The sequence below is a fragment of the Marmota flaviventris genome, chromosome 2, assembly GCF_047511675.1.
Source record: "Marmota flaviventris isolate mMarFla1 chromosome 2, mMarFla1.hap1, whole genome shotgun sequence".
NCBI lineage: Eukaryota > Metazoa > Chordata > Mammalia > Rodentia > Sciuridae > Marmota > Marmota flaviventris.
Genome location: NC_092499.1, coordinates 202,301,481 through 202,310,208, shown reverse-complemented (window position 1 = coordinate 202,310,208; position 8,728 = coordinate 202,301,481).

Genomic DNA, 8,728 nt, shown 5'->3' with positions numbered 1-8,728 from the left:
CTCCTTTCAAGAGGCTGCTTTGCCTTCAGTCTTACAGTGGAGGAATTGGGAGGAACAGGGAGGAGGCCCACAAGAGGTCAGCCACAGAGCACTGCAGCAACTTGGAACAGGGCAGGCTGATTATGTGCCCTGGAACATTCTGAACTCAATAAGATCTATCCCGGCGGGGTTCTTTTGGAGAGGAAATAATTAAAAGAAAGGAAAGAACCCGAGTCCCAGGGCTCCCTGTGGACTCATGGGGATGTTGCTACGCACTGGGCATCTCTGGGAATCTTAGAGCAGGACTTTACCTTTCATGGCCGGTTACTGTTCTCTGATGTCATCTTGGAGGTGCCTCCGAGGAACTGAGAAGTGGGCATTTGCAGTCACGCATGTCCTTTCTGCACAGGCTCCTGCTGGCTCATGGACACTGTCACTTCCAGGAAGATTTATCTCAGCACAGAAGTGAAGAGACAGTTTCCTCAGGACTGGGACAGCCAGGTTGGTGGCTGAGTCAGAATGGCCTGGGTCCTTGGACCTAGTCTGGAAACTGCAAAGGTGACATCTGTAAAAGCTGACAGCACTCCTGGTCTCTGACGTCGGCGCCTGAGGGCCAAACGTGTTAGTGCTTTATTGGAGACGCAGTGCTCAGTGCTTATGTCTGTTGGTGAATCTGGATCTGCATTAGTCAAAGCAGTTGAGACTGTCCCCATTTTTCCTTTTTTGACTTATAGAAGGTGAAAAGGGATCAGGCTGCAGGAGCACCTGGAGAGTGCATGGGTCATGCTTTGATCTATCAGATTCTGTGTCCATTAAGGGATGACCACCCCAGAACAGTCCAGCGCTGGGCTGACAGCAGGTATAGGGACCGCCAGAGAAGAGAAGCTAGAAATCAGGAAAAAATTCAGCCCAGAGTTATCCAAACTTCTTTGAGGAATTAAGACTGCTGGGTAAGGAGGGACACGGGTGGCTGTGAGAGTCTTTGGCAGCAAGATTCCCGGATGTGAAGGCACTTTATGTCTTCAACATCGTGATTCTGTCCTGGGGGAGCCCCACTGGAGCAGGGCGTGGCTGAGGCACTGCTCCATTAGCTTGGCTGGGCCGTCCTCTCCTGTGCCTCCCCCAGGGCTGGGCATTGTGCAGGCCACACAGAGCCCTGTCTGCATACTGTCCTCCTCTCCACACTCTGTCCGTGCCAGTCTGCTGAACCTCTGGTGTGAAGGGAGCTGTGGGGACCCCAGCCGGTTCTGCTTTAGTGCTGTGGAGGGCCCGAGCAGCCGCACAGCTGCAAGAACCTCCCCGACCTGCGCTTGTGCTGTCTCCTGGAGCGAGATGACCCTGGGAAATGGAGTGTGACTAGACCTTTGTGGTTTCAGAGAACTTGCCGCCACATAAAGCAGCTACCAGTCGGGCTCCAGAGCCCTAGGTCTCACCGTTCTTCCACAGCGCTGGTTGCTGGGCTCGCCAGGTGTACCCGTGCAGAGGACTCCATGTGAACATCCTGCCGTTAGCTGCTGGCCAGGCTGCCCTCTTCAGGGCACTGTGGACGCTTTGGCTGGGAGAACAGAGACCACTGTTCACAACAGGGGGGTCCAGCTTATTCTGTGGGCAATAGGTCAGGCTTCAGCATCCACCCCACTTGAGAAGCCACAACTGACTCCTCAGTGTCAAAGCTTGATGCAGATTAGATTTGGGGTAAAAAATAGTTGGAGTCTGGACTTCCTTGAGCTCTGAGATGGGATTCGAAGGCACTGAGGGCACCCTGTGTTCCGGGAAGAGGGGAGAAGGCCACTGCCCATGGTGGCTCTGTGGCTCCAGCCTCAAGCTGCCGGCCTGCAGAACCCACCAGCCCCTGGCTCCTGCTGCCCCAGAGCTCTGGCACTGCCGAGCACTCCCAGGGCCTACGCCGGTACTCTCAGAGGGTAATTTGAATTTTTCTGGTGAGCCACTTGTGTGGTCTGGCTGCTTGACTTTTACAAAGAGGCAATGTCGTTGCCAGCTTGAGGGCATCCAAACTGCCCTGGCTTGCCCATCTCCGCCTGCTGGCCTGGGGTGGAGGTGGTTGAAGACCCATTGGCTGGGCCCTCGCGTTCCAGAGAGTCCTCAGGTTAGGTAAGGATTGCATTAGTGTCCAGTAGACCCTGCAGTCGTGGGCAGCCGAAGGGCGGGCAGGCTCTGTCAGGCTTGAGCTGGCTCTCCTAGCCCACCCACCTGTAATGGCCTTGAGACTGGCAGGGTCCTGCTGCACCGGGGGGTTCTTGGAAGAAGCATTAGATGCACATGCTCAGATCACCTGTGACTACTCACAGCCCTGTTGGGCATCTCTTCCTGCTTGGCTCTGCTGACCTGCCAGTGGCAGTGGCCAGGCCTTCCCTGCCTCTCAGGCCCCCTTACCACCTTCTCCGCTCAGCTCCCACTTCCCAGAGCAAGTCCTGGAGGGCCACAGCTGAGGGACTTGGCCAGGGAGTGGGAGCACTTTCCCCTACTCCTCAGCGCTCTGTCCCAGGAGACAGGTTGGGCCAGCCCTGCTCTTTAGAAGTTCCCTGGCTGTGTGTGACCTGACTGCCTGAGGCCTACTCTGGCTGGCTGCAGGGACACTGGGGAGCGGAGGGGGCTTCGGGCGAGAGAGCCCTCTGGTCTCCGGGAGCCTTCAGGAGAAGTGTGGGCTGTCCACAGGGCACAGGGACCCTGGAGGGCACCAGGACCAAGCCCAGCTTGTGCCTATTTAATCTGACCTGGAAGGTGCTGCCCAACGGGCCGGCGAGCCCAGGTGGGTGGTCTAGGTGTGAATGGCAGCGAGTGAGCCCCAGTGACTGGGCCGTGTTCTGGTCTTAACAGTGTGTGAGGCTGGCACCCTCGGGCGGCCGGGCCCTCCCCGTTTGGAAGATGCAGAGTGCTCATTTTCCCCTCCAGAGGAGAAAAGTGATTTTCTGGCTCACGGAGAGACCTGGATGTCCCAGAAGGGATTTGAAGATCCAGAAGGGATTTGGACAGCCGGCTTAATTTCCTGACCATGGAAGTCTTGTTCCATCCACAGGAAGTAGGGTGGCTCAGGGCTTTGCCAGGACCCAGGGGCACTTGGGGCTGCGTGGCCGTGGCCGGGCCTCCTCTAGGCACTCAGGAGGGCCAGCGTCTGCAGCTGGCTCTTGCTGTCTTTTCCCCAACTGCCCCTCATCAGGGTGGGCCGGGGCCAGGCCACTCCTCTAGGCCACTGCAGCTCCTGATTCCACAGAAGTGCTTTCCCCCGCCTTCCAGATGCTTCTGGCTGGAGCAGCGGGGTTTGCCTTCTGAAGTCACCCTGTCCTGCCCCCAAGGGGCAGCAACCTCATCCTCTCCCCAGAGCTGCTGCAGCTCCATCCAGCCATGCCTCAGCCCCCATCCCAAGTGCCATTAACTCCGTCTGCTCTGCCGAGGACCCTTTCCATTGTCCCACCCACGCCGTTCCAGCGCAGCTGCTGGGCGCTCTCTCCCTGGCCCTCAAGTTCTGCTTCTGCTCTGGCTTCGTCTCTGCAGCCTCTAGGGCAGGAGCTGCGGTGCCAGCCTAGGGTGCTCCTCTCCTCTCCCCAGCGCCCACTGGGCTCCTGTGGCCATCTGTGTCCCACCCACGTCTGAGCCAGGCTTCCTCCAAGTTCCCCCTTGGAGACTGGCAGACGACCTTCATGGGCCTGGGTGTCGAGGGTCTTGGATCTCCCCAGATCAGGCCGAGGCCCAGGGCTACCTCCCGGGGCCTGACTTGCTCCCCGAGGGCCAGTGACCCTGGCTCAAGTGCCGGCCTCAGCATGGTCCATCCTCTGCGCGGGGTGCCTCCCTTGCGTGAGCTCCTGAGAGCTCCGCGAGTCCTCCACGTCCCCCTTCCGTGTGGTGCTGTGCTCTCCACTGCTCGCTGGAGTTCCCTCCGCCACCCTGGCCCACTGATGCCACCCTCGCCCGCTGGTGCCACCCTCGCCTGCTGGTGCCACCCTCGCCCGTTGGTGCCACCCTCTCCCCTTGGTACCAGCGGATCTCCTGCCTCGGCTGCTCAAGCTGCAGCTACAGACCAGAAAGGAGTGGAACTAGGCGACAGGCAGCAGCACGTGGCCTTGTCACTGTCACTTGAAGGCTGGCTAGGCTGTGCGCTGTCCTTGGACCAGGGCTGCTCTTTCTATCTGCTCCCACTTGGGCCACTCCCAGCCTCCGGGCACCCATCGCCCTTCCCTAAGCCCGAACCCTCCAGCCTGGCACACGGCTTCCCTGGGAGGCAGTCTGGCCCCACCCAGGCCAGGGGTCACCAAAGCAGCTTGCCCTTGTCCATTGTCTGCCCACCTGTCCCTCATGAGGGTCTGTGTGTGTGTGTGGCCTGCTCCTCAGGAACGTCAGCTCCACGGCGGCTCCTGGCCATGTCCCAGGCCTGACGCAGACCTGCACAGGAAGCACTTAATAAGTGATCCCATTCCACACCAGCTGGGAACACAGCCCTGCCCTCACAGCTCACCATGGCCCCTCCACTCTCCACACCTGGCGCCCCTCACAGCTCCCAGGGAGACCCAGACTCTTCCTGGTTCTCTGCTCAGACCCCAGCCTCATTTGTAATCTCTCTCCCTGCTGCTGGGCCTCTGGGGGGGGTGGCAGGAGCTGACCTTCCTCCTTCCTGCAGGGCGCCTTCTTCCCTGTCTGGGACAGCTGGTACATGCAGGCCCCGTCTCTCTTCCTCCTCCCCTCCCCTCCCCTCCCTCCCTCCCTCCCTCCTCCCCTCCCCTCCCTCCCTCCCTCCCTCCTCCCCTCCCCTCCCTCCCTCCCTCCCTCCTCCCCTCCCCTCCCTTCCCTCCCTCCCTCCTCCCCTCCCCTCCCTCCCTCCCTCCCTCCTCCCCTCCCCTCCCCTCCCTCCCTCCCTCCTCCCCTCCCCTCTCTCCCTTCTCCCCTCCCCTCCCTCCCTCCCTCCCTCCTCCCCTCCCCTCCCTCCCTCCCTCCTCCTCCCTCCCTCCCCCTCCCTCTTTCTCCCCCTCCCTCCCTCTGTCCCTATCTTTCTGTCCCTTATACATCTCCCTCTCTGCCTCTTTTCTTTTATCCCTGGAATTTTATTTATTGCAAAAACAACATTGTAACAGCATAAAAGGAATTTTTAAAGGAAGAGCCTTCATGGTGGCCTGTGGTGGGAGCAAGGGCAGGGGGGCTGGTTTCCTGGTCTCCAGGCTTCCCGTGCTGAGCCCTGGACACTTACGTCTGTGGTCAGTGAGAGGTGGGCCTCCCTCCACGCCTGTCGACATCTTCCATGCTTAGGTCTTGGAGGCCACCCTCCCATGAGGCCCCGTGTGGACGCTCGTTGCCATCTCCTTGGCCAGCACAGGCTGCGTGGGGAGTTCTCTTGGGAACTGCCTCAGGGACTGGACCGAGCTGGTGGAGGCCACTGGGCTCAGGTGGTGTGGGCCTTTAGGGAGAGCAGCCTGCTGTTACAGCCCAGCCCAGTCCAGCTCAGTGCCGCTGCCAGCCGGCCGCCTGCAGGAGGGCGCTCAGGAGGCAGAGGTGCATGGACTCCCACAGCCGGGTGCCAGCCGGAGCGGCAGGAGAGGCTGGGGAGGGCCTCTGCAGTGAGGGCCTGTGCGGTGAGGGCTGGCTTTCTGATGTGCTCTGCAGGTGAGGCTGGTATGGTCCTGTCTTAAAGACCTGCCTCGTAGGGTGGACCCAGTCCTAAGGCAGGGGTGCTCTGCATGCCTTTGTCACCAGAGCCGCCTCCCGGGGCACCTCGGTCTTCTCCAGGCCTGGTCACGGCTGGGATCTCTGGGGTGGGATCCATCAGCAGGCCAGAGGGAGGAAGCTGTCCTGCAACCTGCCAGCCCCCAGGCCCGACCCTGCCTGTCTGAACCCCACTCCCTGCCAGAGCTGGCTTTCCCTCCCTCCCCCCTAGGTTTGTGTCAGCTGGAGGCTGCACCCCCTCCCCAGGAGGAGGGGACACAGGGAAGTCCTGGCATCTCCAGAGTGGGCAGAGGGCTTGGGGGCGGGGACAGCTCGTGGCCACACGCCCTGCTGGGCTGGGCTGGCTGCTCCCTGTCACGCTCCCTCCTGAGGGGGTTCCTTCGTGCCAGGCCCTGGCTCTGGTTTCTGGTGGTCCCAGCCACCATCGAGGCCCCAGGCCCAGGGCTGCCCTCCCTCCCTGAGCTGAGCCAAGGGCCTGCCCTGGGAGCCTCCGTCACCCTGGCTGGACCCCAGGAACCTCCAGGAGAAGCCTGTTCCTGGCTCAGGACTGCTTGTCCTCCCTGCTTGAGGTGGTGTGGGCTGGCAGCCAGGAGGCCCCGTGCTGGTAAGTGTCCAGGGCCCCTCTCCGCGTCTCTCAAGCTCGAATCTGGGGAGACCATGACCTCCCCCTCCTCTCCATCTTCTGGGGACTCTTTTTTTTTTTTGGCACCAGGATTTGAACTCAGGGGCACTCACCCACTGAGCCACACCCCAGCCCTATTTCGTATTTTATTTAGAGACAGGGTCTCACTGAGTTGCTCAGTGCCTCGCTTTTGCTGAGGCTGGCTTTGAACTCGCGATCCTCCTGCCTCAACCTCCTGAGCCACTGAGATCATGGGTGTGTGCCACTGTGCCTGGCTGGGGACTCTTTTTTTTACTGAATTGATTCTCGAAGTTGGCAAGTAAAATGAACTGTGTTTGCAAGTGTGCATCACGATGATGCTTTCACATGTAAGCACGCGGATGAACTGAGCCAAGCTGATGAGCATATCTGCTGCTCGGCATGCCTCTTGGCGTGGTGAGGAGGTTGGGACTGCCCCCTGGTGAGTTCCCAGCATAGGGTGCCCTGGCATTGAGACAGCCTTGCTGCTGCTGCCCTCTAGATCCCGGGACTTCCCCGTCTTAGCTGCACCCTTGACCTTCACTCCCCCACCCCCAGCCTCGGGTTGCCGCCACTCCGCTGTTAGGGAGTCTGACTTGTTAGAGACCATGTAGAGCCTTTCTGCGTCTGGCTCACTGCACCGGGGCCATCTGCATCTCTGGAAGGACAGGGTTCCTGGCCTTTCAAGGCTGAGAGGTACTCCACTGTGTGGGACCACAGCTGCTTATCCCCGGGCACCTGCGTTTCCCTTGGACACAGGTGAATTCCCTCTTGACCGCTGCCCCTGCAGGTGGCCCTTCCAGGTGGCAGCTGCTGTGCCTTTGGATGTGCACCCAGGAGCAGAGGAGCTGGATGGCCAGGCTGTTCTGTCTGGTCTCTTGAGGAACCTCCCTGGTGTTTTCCATAAGGACTGTGCTGATTTCCACCCCCAGCGCCTGCCGGCCCTCTCCTGCACACCTCGCCAACACTGGCTTCTTGTCTCTCTGAGAGCCGCCACCCCACAGAGGGGAGGCTGCTCATCCTGGTGTTGATTTGCATCTCCCAGATGAGTGGAAATGTCCTTCTTCATCCGCCTGCTGGCCATGGTGTGTCCTCCTCTGAGAAGTGTCTGTGGAGGCTCCTTTGTCCACTTTTCAGTGGGCTCTTTATTCCCCAGCCTGCGGGTTGTTAGAGTCCCTCGAACGTCTTGGACACGCGTTATCAGATGGGCAGTGGTGGGTTTTCCCCCTGGGATCCGAGCATCCAGTGGCCCGGGGCAGGGTCGTGTCTGGCTGCCGAGGTGTGCAGGTGCCTCTCCGCGTGCTGGAGGCCACAGCTCCCCTCTTTGCTCGGCCGATGGCTCCTTTGCGGGGCGGAACCCTTTTAGTTGGGCAGTCTTGTCTGACTTTGCTCCTGGTGCCGTGTTCCGGGGGTCTGTTTCTGGACTTCCTAGAGGACACCTGTACCCGGCTGTGGGGTTGTTACGTGGTGTGGCTGTGTGGAAAAGCAGTTCCTCAGAAAACTAAAAATAGAGCCACTGTGTCATCCAGCAGTCCTGCGCCTGGGGACATATGCAAAAGAACTGCGGGCGGCCAAGGAGACGCTGGCAGGCTGCGTTCACAGCGGCCAAGAGGTGGAACCCGCCCAAGCACCTCCTGGGGCTGAAGGGTGAGCAAGCGGGTCACCCGCTGGTGGAATAGCATTCAGACGTCAAAAGGAAGGAGATTCTGACCCACAGAGATGAGCCTCAAGGGCGTCTCACCAAGGGAAAGAGGCCGTCACCAAAGAACCAGCCCACCCACAGGAGCCCCAACTGTATGAATCATGCCTGATTTTAAAGACGGATTTAAAATGCCTGCAGTAGGCACGAGTCTTGAGTCTGTTGCAGGCTGGGCAGTGTGTACAGCTGCTAAGAGCTCAGGCTCTGGATTAGCAGACCTGGGTCAGATTATTGTCCTTGTGAAGTGTCTGCTGTGTGACCTTGGGCAAATGTCTCAATTTCTCTGAGCCTCAGGGTTTCAGCTTTAAAATGAAGTTATCAGGATCATTGACCTCAGAGGACTGTTGGGAGAAACAGATAACACGTGGAAAGGGCCACGCCAGGCCCGGCAGGTAACACGGTGTGGCGATGGTCTATCAGAGTGTCCAGGGAACCCTGCAGTAGGCGGTCCTAGCTCTGGGAACGTGGATCTCCCATGGAGTTTGGGGAAATCTCAGAGAAAAGCGAACCTGGGCCGCAGGCAGGCGGGAGAGCCTGGAGGGGGGGAGTGAACGCGGCCTGCTGGGCAGGGCGGAGGCAGAGACAGGGGTCACGCTGTGGACGGCCAGAGTGTGCTCTAGCCTGAGGGAGAGCAGGAGCACAGGCCTGGGGGGCGGGCAGAGGTGGCCCAACTGCAGGAGCAGAGCAAGGGGGGCCAGGTAAGGCCGGGCTGACTCCCTCTCTCTGGCCGCTGTGGACCT